A 22,897-nucleotide genomic window follows, 5' to 3' on the forward strand; every position below is an offset into this window, starting at 1 on the left:
TATTGACCCTAAAATGGGGTGCCTCCAGCTATTGCCCTATTGACCTGCCGAAAATGTACGCAAAATGGGGGCCCCTATAGGGGGTCCGTTTCACACCTATTTAACGGCTGTTTGCATCGTGTCCATAGGGGCAGATAACCTATTGACCTAACATCGTAAATCAGCTAACCTTTTGACCCCCGCCGAAAATGTACGCAAAATGGGGGCCCTATAGGGGCCCGTTTCACCCTTATTTAACGGCTGTTTGCATCGTGTCCATAGGGGCAGATAACCTATTGACCTAACATCGTAAATCAGCTAACCTTTTGACCCCGCCGAATATTGCCGCAAAAGGGGCCCCTATAGGGGCCCGTTTCACCCCCGTTTCCCCCGCCCGCAGGTGCCCCCTTATCGGCATACGCACTCCCTTATCTCTATTATCGTTTGTTAAATACACTCTTTTTCGGTGTTTTCAACATTTATCACGTTGAAGATATTCGCTAAATATTGTAACTAGCGCGGGAATGACGTATTACGTCACATATTTTTTAATGACCTTGTGGCAGAGCTCCGTGAACCCAATGGAATCTACGAAAGAAAGTTGTCTCGTTAGTTTCTCCATTAGTAAGCGAGTTATCAAGCGTTGCGCAGTTTTTACCGTACCAGTGGCTTTAATAAGGATTAGCAGACGGACCCTATTAACTCGGGAGAGTAATAAGAATGCCCGGGTTGAAAAATCGCCCTCTCGTTTCGCTAGTTTTAGCACCATTACTGGGCGTATAGAGCATCCGCCGAGGTTTTCACTATTTAGGGAAACTCCCCGGAGTCTTAAAGACGAGCCGGACAATGTCGGTTACGCGCGCGCCATCTAGAAGCGTGGAAGTACGCTTTTCGCGCGATTAAAGAACGAATTCCAAAGAAATGCCCAACCAGGGAGTCCGAAAAGATATATTTGGAAACTTTTCCATCTAGATCCCCCTCTCTCAGTCCGCTCCGATATAGCTCCTCTTCCGGTTGGCCATCCTCGGTCCGCCGACGGTGTTCACCCCGCTGGCAGGAGAAGGAATTCGACGCTATAACTTTTCTCGCTCCGAGCAAAGACAAAAGTCTGGCACGCGACGCAATTAGGGATCGTCCACGGTGAAGGATGAGATTCTTTCAAAAATGTTCGCAAATCTTTTAGAGAGAGAGAGAGAGAGAGAAAGGGGGGGGGGGCGCACCCCAGCGTTAGGAGGCAATAGGATAATAAAAAAAGAGAGAGAGGGAGATGAACCACCGAAACGAGTCACCTAGCAACGGCATGAGTCTTCTTCGGAACTCTCTGACCCTTAAAAAGAGGGAGAGTCCCCTGATGCACTACGCGAACCATCTCGTCCTCCGCCATCCTCCTCCGGGGAGACAATGGAACGGTAGTCTGTAGTGAATGGAAATGCAAGATACATCGATTTGATACAAATCACGACTCTCTTTGTACCGATTCTTTCAGGCATTAATCCTTCACTTTTTCTTATGTCTTACCTCAAACCACGCTATTCGCCGTTTCGCTATTGCGAAATTGAACGAGTGTAGCGTAGAATTACGTAAAGCTAAATTTAGCGTTTTTAGACGTCATTACGGCACGTAGACATTTCCACGAGTACAGAACGTGATAAAACAATCGGTAAGCTTATGGAGCACCGGTGACGTCACCTATAGTCGTTAGCACTTTCGCCTCGCAGCAAGCGGAGCCGGGTTTGATCCCGGATTGTGGTACTGGTTGAGTTTGTAAGTTATCTCACCACAGGGAATTATTCGGTTTCCCCTTTTCATAAAACCTTGTTTAGGTTAACAGTAATATAGTGAGTGTAGGGAGCTGTTGCCTCTCGTGGTACGAAGGGCTTGTCACCACCCTCCTACGCGTCGTAACCCGGCCACCTAAATTAACGCGTTAAAATTCGATAGCTGACTTGGGTCTAAGGCGGGGCCTTTACCAAAAAGCCCTTCTTTTATTCTTAGCCTTTAATTATCAGATCGAAGCGTAAGAAATTATTACATATTTTAGATACCGGAATGTTCCGGTGTAAGAGGTTATATCTAAAGCGGACCCAAACGTGGAACCCTGGCGACGCCACTGGCCTTGGGTATTAGCCTAGCTGATTATTATTGATTATTGATTATTGAGAACTACTGGACAAAGGCTACTAGGCGTAAGTGCGGCGAAAACGTTAATGCTCCACCGGTTATTAGGCAACCTTTTTTACAGGGTTTTTGGCTGAACTTTTTAGGTCCGCACTATAAGATCAGTGGGCGTAGGTAAAAACCGCAATCCTGGCTACTCCAATGCTTCATTAATGCTCTTTTCTTGAAATTTAATATCAAATAATACCCAATCATTACTCTAAGCCTTGGGTTTTATTTGTAGACCATTATATTTCAAATCTATTCGCGTAAGCTTTAAACGCGTCCACTGTATATTCCGAGCGAGAATGGATCTCCCTCTTCGGCAATTTGCTTTTTGAAACCCACCATTCTCTATATTCTATAAAACGATTCCGACTTATATAAAAGAGAGGCTTTTTTTTAAATACGATGAAAATATTTATAGATTATATTATATGTCTCTTTTAAGTTTTCGCCCGGCGCGGAAGTTTCGTTCCATTTTTAAAAATCCATTTACTTCTGCTTCGCGAATTTGAAAAGGATTTCCATTCATAAATTTAAATTATTTCTATTTCCCTTCTCTCGCTGCTATAAGACTTCTTGCCTATCTATGTCGAATTTCATATTCCCCTTTCTCAAAAATACCTTGCCAAAACCCGAATAAGGAGGGGGGAGATATCAAAAGAGGAATAGATTTTTACAAATTTTCCTCCTTAAATCCGCGGGTACCGAAACTTTCGCTACGATAACCCGCGAGGCCCGGCCTCTCATCGCGGAGAATGGCCGGCTTTTTCTCTCTTTTCTGGAAGATCTTTTCCAATTTTAATGCCCGCGACCGTCGCTCGAAGGAGCTCTCTGCCCAAATAAATTTATTGAATAAAATGGAAATCTCTCTCTCAGGTCAATTCCGGGGACCTCCGAAAAGGACCCTCCCCGCGACGCTTCTTTTCGGCTTAGAGATATTGGGGTGGCCTGTCGGGCGGGCCCGAAGAATAAGACTTTATTTCTTTTCAGTAAAGCCTATCGCTTCTCGAAATGAAATTCAATTTTTACAACTTTTATGTCTTTTTTTTTATGAAAAGAAAGGATTTTACGCCTATAGGCTAACCCTAACAACGAGATTGTGAAAATAAATCGAAATTGAAAATCTCCCGGGCATTTATTTCTGTATAAACAGGACAACGGAAATTTTTTTTATCACGTTTTGGAAAATGTTCCTCTTCTTTTACTTGTTTTCGCGCGGGAAGCAACGCTGAGATTCAACCGATCGTTGAAATTACAGACTCGATTTATTTGTTATTTAATCTCGGTACTAATTAAACATAATTTTCTTTAACTTATTTCAGCTCCACGATAGATGATTTGGATTTCAATCGCCTCCGTCGACTATCAGATGGCGCTACTTTCGACTCTTTGTAAAGAAACTTCGCCGCTCCGGCGCTTGGGGCCGCCACCGCTACGAGATTGGCTTCCCTCCGTTTTTGCGCCAAGACGACGGCGTCGTTAGGATGTTTTGTTCGGAAACAGACTGCGTTTTTCTCGTGGCCGCTTTGGAATGCGGTAGCTGCCCGCGTCTCTTCGCGTAAAAGGGGCGGTTTATTAACACGTGCGATACTATTATGTCTTCTTTTTTGACACTCTATTCGCCGTTGTATTTCGACACGTCGTCGACCAGAAATTAAAGAAGAATCCCCGGGTCTAAACACTTCCTAAGGTGAGTCAATTGTTGAATTTCGTTCTTCGATTTTCGCGTCCCAATGATAAATAATAAATAAGCCTACTCGGTCGGTACACGAATCTCGCGTTTTGCTTGACGGTTTCCCCTTTGCGCCGAGCGCGCTGCCGGCGGTCCCAGTTTCGCTTTTGCTAGACTTTCGAGAGGTCCACGCCCGTCTCTCGATTAATTTATTAATATTCTAATTTAATTCCCGTACGAAGTGGCTACTGCCGTTTTTGGAGCGTTCGTATTGAGCTTAGCCTTTCGAGAGCTCCTTTTTTGACAGCCGTTATTGGGAATCCCGGTTTAGTCTCCATTTTTCGCGTTGGGACGCAAAATTTGTCTGCCCGTTTTTCACCCACTATTTCTACGCGAACTAACGGTGGTGGGAGAAAATGGAGTAGGCCTCTCTCCCGATGTAGGAAGAGAGGTTGGGTGCCCCAGGAGGTTTTTTTTTAAAGAATTTCCCAAATTTTTAAAGGAAATGGGCTGCGTTTTTTTTTGTGCCATACAAATATACAACCACTTTTAGAAAATACATCTATACGCTTAGACGGATATTAGATTACGGGATGTGTTAGTTTTGCGTCTATCATTTATGTACAGCTCCAAGGAAAGAATCTACGCGAAAACCCCGGGTTTTAACAGTTGCCAGATTAGATAACGGTTTTTTTATTGCGTGTATTATTTCTGTACTAAGCTGATAGCGATACATTTTGTAAGGTCGTTCTTACTGTACCGGTAATATAATTTGGTAGTGATTCCGTGCGATTAACATGTAATAAAAATCGTCAATATATTTTTTTCGAGATATTATTTTGTATAAATAGTAATACTTCCTTACTCACGAATGTAATTCTCTTTTTAACAATCGTAAAATTGGCCAACCGTGTTGAAACGTTTTTCTGCTAAGATAACATTTTGTTTTTGTAAGTAACTTATAGCTTAATTTATTTGACTCGTTGGTTTAAAGAGTTGATATTTTGCCATTAGGAACTGATGGTGTCTTTAGTAACTTGATACGCTTGATTTCAAAGCGTTTAGTCCGTTGATGATGAGCTAATTTCAATAAATGTTGAAATGTTAGGTAAGAGACCTAATTCGAGGCAATTGTGAGATTAAGCTCCAGGCGTTAGACCCAAATCTTATTTAACGGATTGCGGCAACGTGTAGACAAAAAAACGTGGAAGGGTACACGTCGTCTTTCAACACGATCGGCTTACTATCTGTACTTGTCAAGCTAGTATTTATTGTACGCAAAAGGCAGGTGTTACCACTAAACTTTATTGTTCGTTGATTCGAGTATAGATGTTGCGTGGCACGCGAAAGCGACTTCAATTATTACACGCTGTTTGTGTTACTCTTTTAAGGACAATTTGTACGAAAACTACGAATTAAGAGTATTTCGCGTTCAAAGGGTGTGACACGTGTGTGGTTGATATCTAAAACATTTAAATAGCTGATAACCTTCGGATTGGGTATAATGTTGAAGGATTATTTTAAAAAAGTATAAAGCTACCTCTAATTTTAATGTATTACTTTACAGTATTACACGTACATAGGCAAAAGTGCATTAAACAAAAAATGCGGAATTTGAACCGTGGAAACTCAAATTAACTTCCTTTTGTTTTCGTTGGTATCGATAAATTTCCGTTCTGAAAAAAAAAAATACTATATACCTATGGATTCTCTGTTATCATTAAGCAAGCCGAAAATTCCTTAAAAGCCTTTTTAGATCACGGGAATTGAGTGATTTCCCCCCACCCTCATGGTAGCGACGCAAATATGATCCCGTTGAAAAATCAACGTCACGATATTATTTTTAACGAGAGAAAAGTGAAGTTCGCCCTCTCTCTTTTTCGCTGCGACGTGTAAAGTTTCTTTCCATTTTTCTCACCCTCCCTCCGCTCTTGTCTCAGATTTTTTAATGGCCTATACGTGTCCTTTTTTTATTCCCCGAGGATTGGGGGTGGTTGGGGTGGGGAGACGGTAAATGTTTCGTGCATCGGCGTTTTAATACGCGGCGCACACACACCGTGCTACTAATCTTGATGGGTCCTAGCTGGTGGTACCGCTATCGGGACTCGGAACTGCCCTGTCACTTCTGTCACTTTCGCCCGCGCTTTGATCTACGCTACCGCCGACTCTAAAACGTAATACGATTCTAAGTAAAGAAATGGGCTATGACCCTAATCAAAATGAAAAGTTCCCGACGTACTGAGTCAATGAAGGGTGACCTAGAGTAGAAGGGGGGGGGGGTGCTAATTATTTTAAAGAGGATGCCGCCGCGCTAGTTCCATTTCTTATTTCAACTTTTTTTTCTTAATTTCGCCGATGCGTTTCTTAAAGACAATAGCGTTTGTTTCTTTAGAAAAGGGTTGACGCGTGTATCGTTGTCGCTGCTAAATACGTGTGTGGGTGTTTCGTACGTTAGCTGACACCCTTTTTAAGGATGTTTTTTTTTTAACTTTCAGACTTTACCCTCGAGTTAACTTTGCGGAATGCTAAAATTTGACGTTTCAAATTAACACGTCAAACGAAACGAACGCCTAAATTTGCATAAAGAACAGGATGTTAAAAATAGCTTATTTTATATCGCTTTTTAAACCTTATAGGTGTTCACTTTCTTGGAAATGGAGGAATAAAATATGGCCAAAATTGGGTTTAAAACCTTTCCTGAGCTCCTACCTAAAAGACCCCTTATTTTTATGGAAGGTCCCTAATCTGTCCAAAAATCGATATTCGGTCCCTAAAGTCCTCTATTTTCAGTAAATTCTGGGAAAAAGCCCCATCGGCTTAAACATTTTTATACTTTTTGTTTAAGAACAGTTTACCAAAATAATGAAAGCTTAAATGTATCGATACGCAATAGTTACGAGTATTGCTTACAACGGCCAACTGTTCGGTTTATCCAGCTCGTAATTTTCTGACATCTGAAGATAACGAAGTCTCTCTTTTATATCCCGCCAGCAATCGGATTCAATATCCTAAGTAACCGAACTGACTGATTCACTTTAATTCATCTCACCAAATTCAGTTAGCTATCAGACTTCTACGATTATTAGATGTATAGTCTTGTGGAAGCAAATCAAATAAGTGATTAAAATTTCAAAATCAATTTAATCGGGGGGTTATATTAAATCGATAATTGTTACGTTTTTGAAATCTACTCAATGAATTCTGATCAGGTTTGAATTTTCAGGGTTCATACAAACATGGAAATCAGTGAAAACCTGGAAATATCAGTGAAATTTATTTAAAGCAAAAAAGTCAGGGAAATATCAGGAAAAATAAATTTTTTTCTGGGAAATCAGGGAAAATGATTATGAGAACTCCAAATGATGTGCAATTTGTTTTAGTATTCCTGAAATTATTACTTAGTATTGAATTCATACGTTCAATCTTGACTATATTATATTAGAAAGTGTAACAGTAATGCTTTTAACATTTTAGAGACCCGCTATTGTTTTAAAAATTATACCTGGAAAATATTCAAAATTACTCTGAAAAACCTGGAAATATCAGGGAAAATGGTTTTTGAAATATTGTATGAATCCATAATTTTAACCCATTTCAACTGATCTGATAATACCCAAACATAATTGCAGATGATTTATCACAATTATTTTATCGGTTCAGATATCACAACTGTCACGAGAATGTTACGTTACAATTTTAGTACACTAGTCAATTTTATGGGCAATTAAAAACTAAATCGGTTTTTGAGACCCTCTAATTTGAAATTAAAGGGGCGTTCAGATTGTAGAACTTTTAAAGGCCAATTAGCTTGGCTAACAAATTTGTCCAACTAATTCGAACTAATTGGCAGCTAAGAGCTACAAACACAAGGAGAACGCAGCTAGCCTTTAAACACTAACGCCGTGTTGTGTAGCAATTTAATTGGACGAAAACGTGGGGGGGGGGACAATTTCCGAATGTTTCCCTTCCGACGGCAGCAGGCGCTATAGTTCCTAACCAATGAAAAATGTACACAAGAAAATGCACGACTTTTGACGGGTTGCGTTCTTGTGTGATGGGGTGCTGTTGCTCCTGAATTGCAGTGAATTACGCAAACTAATATATCAAACTAAATTTAATTAAGATGTCATGTACTTTTAGTTTATTTAACCAATAGAAGCGAATCATCCACCAATTAAAGCTATTAAATGTTTAAAAATCATTAAAAATTGAAATACAATTTAAGTAAAAAATAGATTTTTATAATTTGAAAAAAGTGGTAACCCTGCGGAATAGTATCCTTGTATCGCGGATATGATAACGTAATAGTAGCCTACCTTGATAGTGAGCGCGTGTATAGAGAGTCGAGATTGGCCGTGTCCCCGAACGCCAATCGATGGCTATATAGGTCTGCGGAGCCTAATCTGGAGTAGTGAATCAAGGGCGCGCGCAAAAGGGCGTTTTCTAATGGCTAGACATTGACCCGCGCTAATTAAGCATTCCCACAACGCCGTCTTGGATAACGGTCATCCGGGGCCGTTTTCGTCCAACGCTTGACCTAATCGACGAACGAGCCACCCACTCGAAAGCCTCGCTTAGAGTCGTAAATATTACCCTTTTTTGGCTATTGGGGGTTGGGGGTTGTAATAACTTCCCAACCTGTTGGTTTAGTAATAATTTGGGAAGATGCCCGTTTGCAATACCGTATATCATTCACGAGAAAGTAGCGAACTCTCTTTGATCTCCGCTATTTGGTTGTTGTTTGACCGGTATGGCATCAGGTAGTGACCTAAATATTTGAAATGCAGGGTTCCCTTTATACGAGTAATACCACTTTCTATCGTCCGTCTCTCGACGGGTGGTTGAGAGTTACGTCGAATATAACACTAACCTACTAAATAAAAAATGCATGCTGGCACCCGCGGTCTTTTAAGTGTCATTTAACCTTTCAGGCCGACACACTAACCCTAAATTGTCGTCGTAAAAATGGCCTTTTGTGTATCCGCGTAGACCGTAATGGCGGATGTCATGTCTCAGTTTATAGACGAGAAGAAGCGCTTCCCTTTCGACCGGACGCGACCCCTTTTTCAAAGGAGCTAAATGCCGTTTCTGGAACAAAAGTTGTTCGTCATTTTTCCCCCTTCCCCGGGGGGTTTCTTTCGAACGCGCGGGATTCGTTGAACTTCGAGCGCTTTTTACCGGAATTTATCGGCTATTTTTTACCCTTTTCTTAGTTGGTTTGTATAATTGGGACGTTTAAGATTATATAATTTTTAAGGAATACTTACACGAACGACCTTGCATTTTAAAAATAGCCTGGGAATTGCCATTTGGTCGTTTGCAGGTAGTGTCAGGTGGGAATTGTCTAAACGGTGGGTGGTAATAAGCCCACGTGTTGCAATTATTTGGGAGATTTCCGATTCCGCGTTCTTGCCCTTTTAACTATCGGCAATTAAACCTTTTCCACATTCCGCTATTTGTGAAAAAAATATTCCAAATTGAGAATTTTATGTAAATTATTGGCCAGATCGTGTTTTGATCAACGCCATGTTGATTTACCCGAGAGTTATAGGCGATAAATCGGGCTGTTTTTATTGGCTCGCGTAGGTTACTGGTCCCTTTGGGACTCGTGATTCTAACCCGGCCGTTCACTTATACTTTACATACCTGCATAATAATTAAATTCGTCGGGTGAGCGTCGAAATTTACGACCAATCGTAACTTTAATACTTTATACCTCCGCATTTCTGGTTTACGCGGAACCTTGACTTAAGCTTGTTTTACAATTTTCCTAATTTCGCTTGAATTTTAAACCCATAGCTAAAAAACCTTAACATAAATTATAGTATCGCTAATGTATCTGATGCTTCTACGCCTTTTATTAATTCTTAATTTTCCGATAAAATATAATCTAAGCGGTCTATTAATTACATCGGTGAAAAATGTCGTTATGGCCAAATGATGGTATATTTGTACGCCGCTGTCCTCGACTGTACAGTCGCGTATTTAGCGCGGCAATGTAGTTGGCGGGGCGAGCGCGGTCTACCGCGTTCTGTCATTGTAAATGACTGAGATAATTAGCTGGAGGTGTAATGTACGAGCCGGACCTTAGGACCTCTGTTACGTATACGCTTATTTTACAGTTCCTATACTACTATAGTCTAAAACAATTTGAAATTTGGTCGATAGGAACGGAGTTTGGCGATGGAGAGGGCAGTCTAGGCGGGGGGAGGGGGGGAGGAAGCGGGGGCATACCTAACGAGCTGTCTTATTAACAGAATAGATTGCGGGGGGAGGCGGCTCTTCCGTCCCCTTACATCCCTTTGTTTGCGCTCGGCCATTAACACCAAGGTTCGGGTCAATAAATGGGATATTCCATGACCGCCTAATAGCTAGGATGAGGCGAACTTCCAGCCCCCTCGCCGCCGAAGTGACGGCCCGCCACGCAGACCGTACCTCCGCCCCCGTTGCCGCCTTTCTTAGAAATTGGCCGGCATTGTTTCACGTCATAAGCCCGTCGGTTCCTTTTGTACGAAGAGCGAGCCATCGCCGCCACGTGAAGATAATAACTCTCATCGTATTGATCGCGTTGACTAGAGTAAATTTAGGCATTCGCGTCAAAACCCAGCAATACGGCATCTCCGTTTTCTCGACGTTAATTATTCTCGCGCTTTGGGGAAATTTTAAACAGTCACTATAACTAATCTCCGGCAGAGAACGCGTGGGCCGTATTTGATATTCATCGATTCCGCGGTTTCTCGTATATGCCCCCGTATAGCTACACCGCCATCAACATTAGTCAGTTCGTTTCGGGGGTTGTATTAGTTTTGGCCAGGTTTAATTAAGGAAGACTTTAAATTATCATCCACTACGTTTTGGGAGTTTCTAATTATTTGGGGAAACACGGCCTCGCGACTGCCGACTCCTCCTGGCTAATTTAATACGAGTTTAACTAGTTATTACCGCGCAACGGGGCCTAGAAACTTATCTCTCCTCCATTTCCCTGCCTGTTTCGTAATCAAATTAACGGCGTAAAATTATAACTAGAGTTTGTCAACGTCCTTTAACCCAGGGATCAATCTCGCGCTGCCCTCGGATGAAAACTGTTTCAATCGATCGACGGCTAATTCGCGGTTTTTTTTACTTTCGAAATCGGTTATTCCTATTTTATGAAAGTGTACAACGGGGAGAATTTCGTAGGAGGGACGGCTAATATAACCATAATTACCGGGAAAAGTCCCTTAATTTTCCATTATAGAAGTCAAGGCTCCGGCGAGCTTTTGATTAAAACCGGTATGGAACTCGCGCCTTCTTTGTCTCGCACTCTCCCCTTGTGCTTTGCCTGTACCCGTCGCGTTCTTGTATTACGGTCTGAAAATCATTAGCCTAATAACTTACCCGCTTCCTTTATAGCGTCGCTTGTAAAGCCTGTTTAAGATTACCCCCCCACCCTTCGTTTTTTTTTGTCTTTTAAAATTACGCAATTTTTAATAAAAGAATCCCGATGGAACTTTTACGAATGGGATGCTAAGGAGTCCGAGAGGAGGAATCAAATTCATTTTTGACGTCTTGGGGGTAGGGCGATCGACTTTGGCAACAAGTGAGCCTGGAGTCGTCGCTATGAATTTTTCATCACGTTGCTCGCTTTGTTTTTGCCTCCGACAGGGACGTGAACGGTCGTTCTTTTTCACTGTTTTCTGATATTTCGAGGGAGGGAAAAAACTGGAATGAGAAATCCTTCCACGCGCTGTTTTACTTTTTTCGGAGCAGGGGAGGATAAATGACCGACTTATTTTTGTTTTGTTGCTACTCTATGTATTTTTACATTATTTTCGTTACGCTGCTGACCGGTTTTACGAGTCTATGGTTTTTATTTAAATTTGTTAAAAGTTTCGCGTTTGTGACGTAGCCGAGCTAGTAATTAAATAAAGCGTAGAAGACTTACTGCTACTTCATATTTAAAATTTTAAACACCAAGTCTAAACATGAAAAAGTAACGTACTAATTTTCTGTAAGGGTTAATTATTTAAATCAGGTAATAGGTTTTTCGCGTTTGTGACGTAGCCTAGCTAGTGATTAAATAAAGCGTAGAAGATTTAATTCTACTTCATATAACTTTTTGGATTAAGATAACGTTTAAAATTTTAAATACCAAATGTGATTAAATTTTAATTACTTTCGCTTAGCCAAACTTTTCCCCTCAAAATCCATCCACTGCCGTATAGAATTTTATTTCGTAACGCGTACTTAGGGTAAATCCCCGTTCTAAAATTCTTATCCCTTCACGGACGTTTACTTCATCGGCTGCGAGGAAATGTTGGAGGGGGAGGGAGGAGATGGGGATTTACTGAGGTCCCCTTTTGACTCATTCCTTCCCGCCTCTTTCAGCATTTTTGCTCAAAGAGCTCCAGGAAAAAAAAGTTGAGAGCGATAGAGAGAGGATGAGTATTTCGAGAATATCCCGTTTTTTCACTCGTTTTTATATATATATATATATATATATATATATATATATATATATATATATATATATATATATATATATATATATATATATATATATATATATATATATATATATATATATATATATATATATATATATATATATATATATATATATATATATATATATATATATATATATATATATAAAACAAGAAATTCAATGACGAAAAATCACGAATTCATCAGCTTTCGAGTTTTCTTTTCCTGAATCCGCCTTCTTTAGAAACACACACGCTTTAAAAGAAAAGAAACTTTTTAAGTGTTCGTAATTTTTGGAGAGACGGTGGAAGAAAGAGGGACTCAACTGAAGAAGGAAGAAAAAACGAGTTACTTGTTCTTACGTTTCCACTTTTTTCCCAACTAGAATATGCAAAGGAATAGGGTTATCTACAAAGGCTTAACTCTTTCTGCCTTATTTGATTTCTTCTTTTGGTCTCTAAAAAATAGCGTGTATATTTAAAGATGAAGGGAGCGGGATAACAAGAAATCGATTAGAGAAGTGTATAGAAAACTGCCGTCGTCCGAAATAGAATCACTTTATTTCTCATAAGAGAGCCCCCTTCCTTATCGGATAGGTTTTCTTAAATTTACTATTGGGGTACAGTCTCAGTCTGTACCGTCGCGATCTCGATTCGATTCGTAGTCTTTTTTTTTTCGTTTAGGTTTAAATTGGTTACCTGTTAGTTTAGGCATAGGCGTGGCGCGATAACGCTCTCTCGTAGGAAGACCTGCCAGGTGACTAGGCTTTCTAATGGAAAGAAATGGAGTTTGAGAGAGAAAAAACATCCGCGTTTTCTTCCTTTTGAGAAAAGTGATTCGACAGGGAACTTTTTGGGTGTGTACGCGCGAATGAAAGTGGTAAGCGGGAATCCAAGCAGGTGTGTTTAAAAAAAAAAAATTAAAAGCGAAACTCGCGACTAGATCTATTTGATAGATCCCTCCGGCAACAATCGATGACGGTTTTTTGCATTAAGTTCGACGCTACGCGAGAGGAAATCGCGCGATCTGACACAACCATCATCTATTCTTCGCCTTTCAACTGATAGTTCCCCTTATTCTTTTTTATAACATAACACGAAACGTCGTTTTGACGTTTTTCGCGGCAACGTAAATATGTCACTGGGGGAAGACTGACAATTCAATGCCGGGAATTATTAGGGGGGAAATTTACGGCTTAATTCCCCTCGTTTAATACGTCACGCTGCCTGATTTAAATCCCCGGAACCGCCTCCTTTTAATAAGAACGCGTATTTCGGAGAAAGTTAATTTCAATTTTTCGATTGAACGAGCACGTTTTTAATTTTCAATCGCTTTAACGCTCGAGTAAGAAATATTTCCCCCCCTCCCCACCGCGTTCGGGTCCACTCTCACGCGGCCTATTACGCTATTAACCCCGTCTACTCGTACATCGCGCGTAGGTTATAAATTCTCCCTGGGTGTTCTAATCTTTTGTTTTGAACGCGGCCGAATTTATAAGAAAATAATATACGTTCGCCAGGCTATATTTGGGAGCTATAGAATCATCCTCACCCGGAAAAACGAGTTTCCCGGCTCGTCCGACTCCAAGTAGAGGTGGGGGGGGGGGTAGGAAGGGATTGCGCATCCCGCATGCAGTGTACCCCCCATGCAGCGCATCCCCCCCCTCTCTTCCATTTTATTCTGGCCGCTTTCTCTTCCCTAGTCTCGGACTCTCGCCATTCCGATTTCGGAGGATAAGAATTTGATGGAAGAGATACGCCTTTATATCTCGCATCTTGTTTGCGCCCCCACCAGTTTTCCCTTTCCATTTTTCTCACATTTTTCTCTTTTTATTTCAAGACTACCGTGTACACTCGTGTTTTCTGCACGGCTTGAAATATTCCCAAAAGAAGCGTTGAGCAAATGTTTGGTAGTTTTCTGTTTTTCACGATTTATTCACGTATATTTGGAGAACAGTTTGGGCAGTGGCGGATTAACCAATAGCCTGAGTAAGCGTGAGCCAGGGGGCCCGCAAATATTCCAAAAGGTAGAGGGCCCGAGACGAAGCTAGGGAAAGATCAGCGAGCTTAAGCCTTGGGGCCCGGAACCTTGCGAAAGGTTAGAGGGCCGGAGACTAAGCTAAGGAAAGATCAGCAAGCTTGAGCCTCTGGGCCCAAGACGAAATTAGGGAGAGATCAACGAGCTTAAGCCTTGGGTCCCGCATCTTTGCCAAAAGGTAGGGGCCCCGAAACGAAGTTAGGGAAAGATCAGTGAATCCCTAATAAAGCTTAAGCCTACGGGCCCGGGACTTTTTCAAAAGGTAGGGGCCCCGAGATGAAGCTAAGGAAAGATCAGCGAGGCCCCTAGTAAAGCTCATGAATAGGGACCCGCGTTGTGTTTAATAAGCCACTGGTTCGGGGAATAACGCGAAGAATTTAATCGTGGCACCATAGAATTATGGCTATATCGATAGGAACCTACTTAGCCGGGGTCGCGATTTGATTTTGCCATTAGCCCGGTTTTTGAAGTTAATGGCGAAGGAATTTGGCGATAACGAGATGGAAGTTTCGAGTTAAGAGCCGAGCCTACGACTGAACGCTCCTGCTTTTGAAACTATTAAATCGGCCTTTGGGACACGAACTACGTCCGCTTTCAGGTCAGGTTTAATACGCGGGGAGCTTCCGTGAACCGAAACCGACACTGATTGCGTTCCACCAAGATCGTGTCGGCTTTAAAAATGCGAATTACTCAACGGCCAGCCAACTCTTTTTCTCTCTCTTCGCTGTAAAGTTTTTATTCGTAGAAACGCTAGTCATCCCGGGTCCGGATTGCGGTTTAATTTTTAACGCGAGCTTGAAACAAGACAGTCAATACCGTATTAAGATCGCTACTCGTTCGCGCCTGCGATAAGCGTTTAAGAACAGACGCACGGACTGGGCAACGTCGGTTCGTATTATTAGTTTCCTTATCCTCGGAATTAGTCGTGGGTAGAAATGTGGAATAATTTGAACGTGAATATTCTCATCACGACTTCAGGCTCGCGTCATTTTTTCTCCGCGATATGTACATCCGTAAAAAAAACCAACACAATACTAGCCTCTCCTCCGTCCACCCAACGTAATTCCGCAACTTAGTAACCCGTACGGTGCGGCCTTTTCCGGGAGACTTTCGCGGTAAAGGCGACACCTAGGTTAAGAAGTTGACGAGAGAGTGGTTGGGCCGGCATTATGGGCTCATCGCCAAGATGGTCGCAAAACTAACAGTAAAGATTCTCCCGTTCCATTAACGGCCCCTTCTACAGTCTCTCATTCCTGAATGGTCCAGTGATTTACACAGTAAGCATTTCTAATTCGGTTTTCATTTCTTCGGCGTCCGTCTCGGCGGTTTTTCTTTTGTCGCTGGATGGTTCGGGGGAGGAGGTTCAGTCGTGCGAGCCACCAGAAGCCCATTTAATGCCTTCGACTTTTTAAATAAGGCTGCCTCTAAAAAAAATCATAAGAACTTGGCCAAAAAAGAATAGAAAGGGGGCCAAAAAATTCCGGTTTCTTCGGGTATTCCTTATTTTTTTAGGATGAGGTTGGAGGGGGCGGAACCCGTCCGCTTGTAGCGACACCTTTTGTTCGAATTTAGCAGCGCCTTTTCGTGTCATTAGTTACGCTAAATTGCCCGAGAATGTTTTTCAAAACCCATACTTATACGGTATAGGCGAAAATACCCGTTTCTACGCGGATTCGTTACTCGCGAAGTTTAAAATTAGTTTCGTGGATTTACTCGTTAGAGCGTCTCTGTACGCACCTTCGCTCGTCCTCGATAAATCTTCTTCCGTTTGACTTTTTTCTCGCGTTTCTTAGTTATTCAGCGAAATCGCCCGAATTTAGTTTTAACGCCAGTGGTTTTCTTCCCATTCTTTTGACTGCTTTGATTTGAGACCTGTTTATTTCGCGGTTCGTTTCTGTTACTCATTAACTTGGTAAAAGAAAACAATTACCCCGTTCTCTATTTTCGTTACTTTTCTTTTCTGGCGTGAGCTGGTATTGGAATTGATTTTGCGTTTCGAGTTACAACGACCTAGTTTAAGACTGATTGCTCTTTTTATTTGAATTTGTCATCGCATCTTCCATTTTTTAAGGGGGGCGGGGCTTTTCGGATATTCTTTCGGCGTATCTACTTTCATTATATTTATTGTCCTAATTTTATTTTTGAAGGATAAAAATATACTTTGACATACAACTCGCGGATTATCTTAAATTTATAAAGTTATAAATACACTTTACGAGTACTTTCCACGAATAATTATAACGGATTATAAATTTTATACATTAAACTATAATATATCAAAATTATGGCTGACGTAAAACTCAATTTAATTTATAAAGACTTAAGTACGTAAACATTGTAGACGCGTTAGATAAAACGTATCCTATATATATGAGGCAACCTATTTTATTACAAAAGTTGAACCGAGTTTTAACGGCTTAAATTGGCGTGGAGGGTGATAGGAAGCGTTGGTACTATTTCGACGTTTGAAAGCTATTGCTTTTGCGTGATAAACTTCCAGTGAATTAAAAATATTTTAATAGACGAGGCTTACGTCCTAGTACAGGGTTAGTACACGACCTGGAATACCTGGAAAACCTGGAAAAGTCAGGGAATTTGAAAATGTTTCCAAAAGGTCAGGGAAAAGTCAGGGAATTTGAAAATGATTCCCAATGGTCAGGGAATAGTCAGGGAAATTTTAAATGGTCCGAAATAGTAAGGGAATTTTAAAATGACGCCAAAAATAAATCCGGAAAATAAATTTTTGAAAAATGTCTTAAAAATACAAAATTAACATTTTTCAAGATTTTACCTCAAAACATAAATTTATTCTACAAAAATGGTCAGGGAAATTTGGCAATTTAGTCAGGGAAAACCTGGAAATGTCAGGGAATTTTATTCCGGAAATTTTGTACGAACCCTGTAGTAGTAGCCAGAGATGAAATTCCTCAATTTTCTAGGCGATCTTGAAAATGGCTCGCGCGTCGCCGATGTAATCTGCCCGCTATCTAGAATGCAACTGTTTGTTTGTGTAAACAACAAGCGGAGCAGAACGGCTCCCTGCATCATCAGATCCCAATTTTTGATCGGGAACGAGGCCGCCCCGTTGATTTCTTAATTGCGAGGGAGGGAGGGAGGGAGGGGGTATCTCGACTAATACTCAATTTGCAGGCAGATGGCGTTTGAGGTCGGCTAAACGACCTTTAGACGTAATCCCGGAAACGATTCTTTCTCCGTGCATTCGAGACTGTGGTGTGTTGTTCGCGTGGGTGCCAACCGACGAGAGAGTATCCCTTCTGTCGGGAACGCGCCTTGCCCGTCTCCGAAATTAGACGGTGACGTCCCCAAATTGTTGGCTCTCGCGAGGTAATTTCCACCGCCGCATCGCGTTATTTTAGGAATTACGAAATTGATACCTGGAACGGTTGGACAGTTCATACTGCGAAAATGTTAGTTTGAGATTCCTTCGCGAATATTCGGCTGTCCCATGGCAAAACCTTTTAACCACCACGATCGTAATTTTGAGATATTTGACTTTTTCAAAGCCTAAGTTATAAGGTTTTAACGTGGTTTTTAATGCGAAAATTATAAAATCCAAAACCATTTTTTAAGCCATAAATAGTTAAATATTTATGACTTTTACCTGCAACTTTTACAGTACTTTCGTACATGCCTTAGTAAAACTGAAGCGTAAAAATCTAATTTTTCAAAAATTTGGTGGTTATAAGGTTTTGCCATGGGGCAGCCGAATTGTTCCTAGTTACGGGTGTATATTGTAAGCTTAGTTCCTACTAATTTTTTATTTACTTAAAAGTTTTTTATTTATTAAAAAGTTTTTTATTTACGCGCGTGAAACGTTTGCGCGCTCCTAAGCTTTTCCTCGTTTACATACGCGACACTAGATCCGTAACTAATAACCGTGGTTCCGAGTCCTGACCAAGCTCTACCGACTGAGTTATTTTAATTCAACGCTTGCAGGCAGGCGGGGGAAATGTTTGGGTACTCTGAAAGCGATAGTTAAATGTCTCGAAGGACCTTGAATTTTAAGCGCGCCTATACGGATTTTCATCAAACAAATATAAAATCTCGATTTCTATTCAGAAAAGTGGCCTTCCACTTTTTTCCCTTTTATTTGTTCGTTAAGCGTACAGGGGGGTAGGTTTACGTAATTATTAGCTCACATTTCCGCGGGCATTCTGTCGGAGATTGTATTATCACGCGAAGAAAGAAGGGTTTATATTCTCAAAGATTCAAGGTTAAGAGAAGTTTGCCAAAGCCAACCGCAAAAAAGTCGAACGAAATTGTTTAAAGGTCTTTTTTACCCGTTTCTCAAACATAAAGAGAAAAGAGAGCCGAGAAGAATTCCGGTTTGCATGGTCACACTCAAAAGAGAATGCGCGCGCTCACTAGCTTGTGTGTGTGTGCTTAGAGGCTCAATTTTTGGCACAAACCTGTTGATGTGTATACTTTACGGCCTGCTCGCCGGAATTTTTTGTATATATTGCTTAGTCGCTTTAGTCGATTCGCGTTACCAAGTGTATCATTTTACATTATGCGATGCCCTTTTTTTTCCAGAATTTACGATATTTTTTTTTACTATTTGGCGTTCGTGTAACCGACGTTGGACTTGGTGTAGTTTGCTCCCGCGATTATGGTTTTTCGTGGTATTTTACAACTAGTTTTTTGCCGGTAATTTTGCATAATTTTCATTAAATTGGTTTTGCGTGACTGAATTTTCAATCGGAGAAATTTAAGCCCTATAACAAAACGGGATTTCTAAAACGTGTATTTCATGCGAATGGAAAATATTCAAAACTACCCTGGGAAAATGGTTTTTAAATATTGTATGAACCCTGTTAAAGCCTTTATTTCAGGTGGCCGGGTTACAATGCGTAGGAGGGTGGTGGCAAGCCCTGCAAGCCACGCGAGCCAACAGCTCCCTACACTAACTATTACCGTTAACTCAAATACTTCGTCAAATTATTTAAGCGTAATTATTCCGGAATGAATTTCTAGCCAGCCGTGTTCCCTATATTCGCGTAATGTTATCCGTTGTCGTGAGTGGCATTTTCCACACGCGAGTCTCGCTTGAGAAGAGCGTAACTTCTTGTAATGATATTCTCCGATTTGCGTGGTCTCCTTTGGGTTGAATAGGTGCTGGTGGCCGCCATTTTCTCGCTTGGCTGCCATTGGGAGACTTTCACTCATTCCGTCCCTTATCACGCGTCGCCCTGATACCGTCGCGCGCCTGGCTCACCGGCAACCCTTACCCGAAATTAAATCGTACACTGAACGTAAACGCTTGATAAAGAAGTATTTGAGAACTGTAGTCGAACTCGCAATTTGTCAGTGAAAACGTTGAATTTTCAATGAACTCTTTTCGGATTCTGAATCACGTCCATTTCTAAGAAGCACTCGGCTTAAAGACGATTTTTTTAGAGCGTCTCGATTCGCCTTCAAGGCTTTAAAGGTAAACAAAATCGTTTGAAAAAAATCGGGTCGAATTTAAGGTAGCTCCTCCCCTTCCGCCAGGCGTACCTTCCCGCTTCTCAAAACGTGATTCCGTAGTCCCAACCTCGGTAATTGAACGATTTTGTGGCCCTTTAGTGTTATATCGTTGGGGCTCGTCTCGAGCTTGTACCGCCCTCATCTATAACCGTAAAATTGTACATGGAACTAGTCTTATCGTCGAAATCACTATCGTCATAGGCACTAAACAAATAGGTGACGTGCAAAATTCGCGGGAAATAATTATACACTATCATCCCTCGTTGAAGTCTCAAGAAAATATTTTAAGTTGAATGGTATCTTTGACACCCAAAGATTTAACTTTGATTTTTTGATCAAGTGAGGAACACTTTGTTGAAACGAAAAAATATTAATGAGACGTAAAATAAGTTTATATTGTGAATTTTAAACAGTTTTTACGATCATTATAAATTTGTGATTTTGGGAAATAAATTCACCGTAGATAAACTTGCAATGGACCAGGCCCATAAGTGAAAGTTAAGAAAATAAGCTAAATATTTTTGTGTCAGTTCGAACTCAAGCTATTGATTTGAGTGAAAACAAAATATCCCATCTGGAGCTCACGAAGAGGTCATTATCCATGTTTAATTTGATTTTTTTCGGGAAAAAAATGTAAACAAAGAAATTTACTGGTTAATATTTCGGAAAATGATTAAAAAACATGTATTATTCGTAAATTTTGAGCAATTTATCGAAAAAAACGTCGTTTTTATCAAAAAATTAATCGGATAATACAGAAATATAAATTACTTGATCAAAACATTTTACGAATAATTTTGAGAGCTTTATCTATTGAATAAAAGTTAACCATCCCAGACCTCTAAGCTCACGTACATAGAAGTTGGTCTCAAACAAACGTTTGTTCTCAAACAGACGTTGGTTCTCAAATTTGAGACGGGCCCGGGCAGCTACGCGGAGCGATTCGAAAGCGGAACGAAGAGCTTCGCAACGATGACAAGGCGCTTATTTCTCCAGACAGGTAACGCTCTGTGTTATTGTCAATTTACAATATATCGTAATTGATGTATCGGCCACTGTTCCCCATTTTTCTCGGTTCATTTATTATATTTCCATATTTTTAATTTACGATGTTTATCATTTTATTAACAAATCCCCGAAATTATTCGTGACAGAATTTAAAGCCGAAAGTGGGCGTGGGATTTAAATATATTTATCTCAAAGAGCGAAATTAATCTAAAAATCCTCGTTCGTGGTGAAACGAAACTTTTATCTAGTAGAAAGGGTTCGAAATAAGTATTAATCATTTTAGCGGCGGCCTCTTATCCCTTTCGGTATTTCGCGGCTCGATGGGAATAATCAAACCGTTCCATCCAGGCTCGTAACTCAATCGGCTAATTTGTTTACTTTCCCGAACTATCTTCGTGAATAAATCATTTGTATTATTAGGCCTTATTTTAATTAGTTTCGTAGAAGTAAAGCGCATCGTCTGGCTCTCTTCGGAATCTCGTTTAAAGTGGCAGTCTGAGTGAGCGCCTGCGCTCGGCCCTTTTCTTAAGTATACGAATTGGTCACGATCTCGGCGTTTAGACGCGCTGGGAGGCCCGCCAGTAGCGGCTCATTTAAATGCGCCTTTCATTTAAATTCACGTCAACAGGGCCGCTCTCAAAGTTCCTCCGTTCTTCGCGTCCCTGGCTCTCGAGTGGCCGCGCTGCAAGTTGCTCGTAAAAATACTCTTATCTAACGCCTTGTTTTACGACTTTTTTGCGTAGACGCTTTGAAAAGTCCCGATTTTCTTTTTGCCCAGTTATTTTATTATTCGCGAAGATTTTTGACAATGGCCGCCATCCCCCTCCCCCCTTCGTCATCTTTGTTTTAATAAAGCCAATTACGACGATGAAACTTTTGGAGGACTGGGTAATGCTTCCAAATTGAATTTTAAAGGACCTCTAGCGACTGGTTTTATTTGAAATTTTAATGTTAAGAGCTTTTTAATTATTTCGTTTTATTTCGCCGCTCCGTTAAGCGTTTTAATATGTAATTTCTAATTCATTCTCGAGTTTTTAGTGTTTAGGTTTTTAACCCATTTCTACGGAGCTCTGGAAATTACCGTGGGAGTACGTAATTGCGGGACACGACCTTCCGAAAAGATCGAGATAATCATGTTAGAATTATTAAGAAATTAAATTACTCGAAATGGATCCGTTCGTATTGAATTTCGATTTCTAAAAATGTTTCGGGTCATGGAACTTAAAAAATTTATTTAAACGCGAATTTTGTCTCCCATTATTTATAAAATAACTCCGTAATAGTAGCCGAAAGCTTGGGTAATAATTTTGAGCCCGTCAGTATGTAATTTCCAATACCCTATTGTTTACCCTCCCAATTCTGGAATTTTTTTTTAACAACTTGGGCCGCAACTTGGAAAAAGATGAAGTCGACCCTGGGCTAGTTAGAACAGGAGGTCTTACGTAGCCGTTACACCAGTGGCTAGTTTACGAACCACTGTTGAAACTGTACCTCATCCGTTTAGTAAAGATCGGTGTCTGGTGACGTGATTTTTCTACTTCACAATATGATATGGAGGGAAATGAGAATCTTTATTTTGCGAGAGAGGATGAAGGGGGAGGGGAAAACAATCATTAAAAGACGATCATAAACTTGTTTCGATCTTTTTACTTTTTGGTTAACCCGCGTAGATAGTCCCCCCCCCCCCTCCCGGTTGTCTCAACCGTGAGTGTAGCAGATCCATATTGCGTATACGTGTAAGCGAGGGAAGTCCAAATGAGGTCGAACTTCTTCTTTCAACGTAAATTTTTCTCAGTTTCTTCACGGGCGATTTCTTCGGGGGGAACAGGGCACGAATACGATTAATCCGGTTTGGCGCGGGGGTGGGGCACTCGGCAGGGGACCTCGGCGGAATCTGGCCAGGGTGGCCTCCGCAACGCTAGTACCAAACCGGATCCCAAACCGTAAATATTCCAGCAACGTGAATTTGCGGTTTCGGATGTCCTCGTTCGAATGGCTTTGTTTAGAGAAGATTCTTTATCCAACTTTTACTACATTAGGTATACAATTAATGAGAGAGGATTGGGTTGACGGATAATGTGAAAG

At 41.0% G+C, this 22,897-nt stretch overlaps 1 protein-coding gene across 3 annotated transcripts in view; it reads left to right on the forward strand.

Moving 5' to 3' along the window:
* The first annotated feature begins 3,598 nt into the window (after positions 1 to 3,598).
* The window catches only part of Pgant9 (polypeptide N-acetylgalactosaminyltransferase 9), a 126,994-nt gene continuing 107,695 nt past the window's right edge, over positions 3,599 to 22,897 (forward strand). For all 3 annotated transcript variants that reach the window (XM_090155136.1, XM_090155135.1, XM_090155137.1), the window contains exon 1: positions 3,599 to 3,832. The gene's annotated coding sequence lies outside the window, so the exon portion shown is untranslated. The remainder of the gene's footprint in view (positions 3,833 to 22,897) is intronic.

This window comes from Leiobunum rupestre, chromosome 8 (genome assembly GCF_980474605.1).
Source record: "Leiobunum rupestre chromosome 8, qqLeiRupe1.1.hap1, whole genome shotgun sequence".
NCBI classification, from domain to species: Eukaryota; Metazoa; Arthropoda; class Arachnida; order Opiliones; family Sclerosomatidae; genus Leiobunum; species Leiobunum rupestre.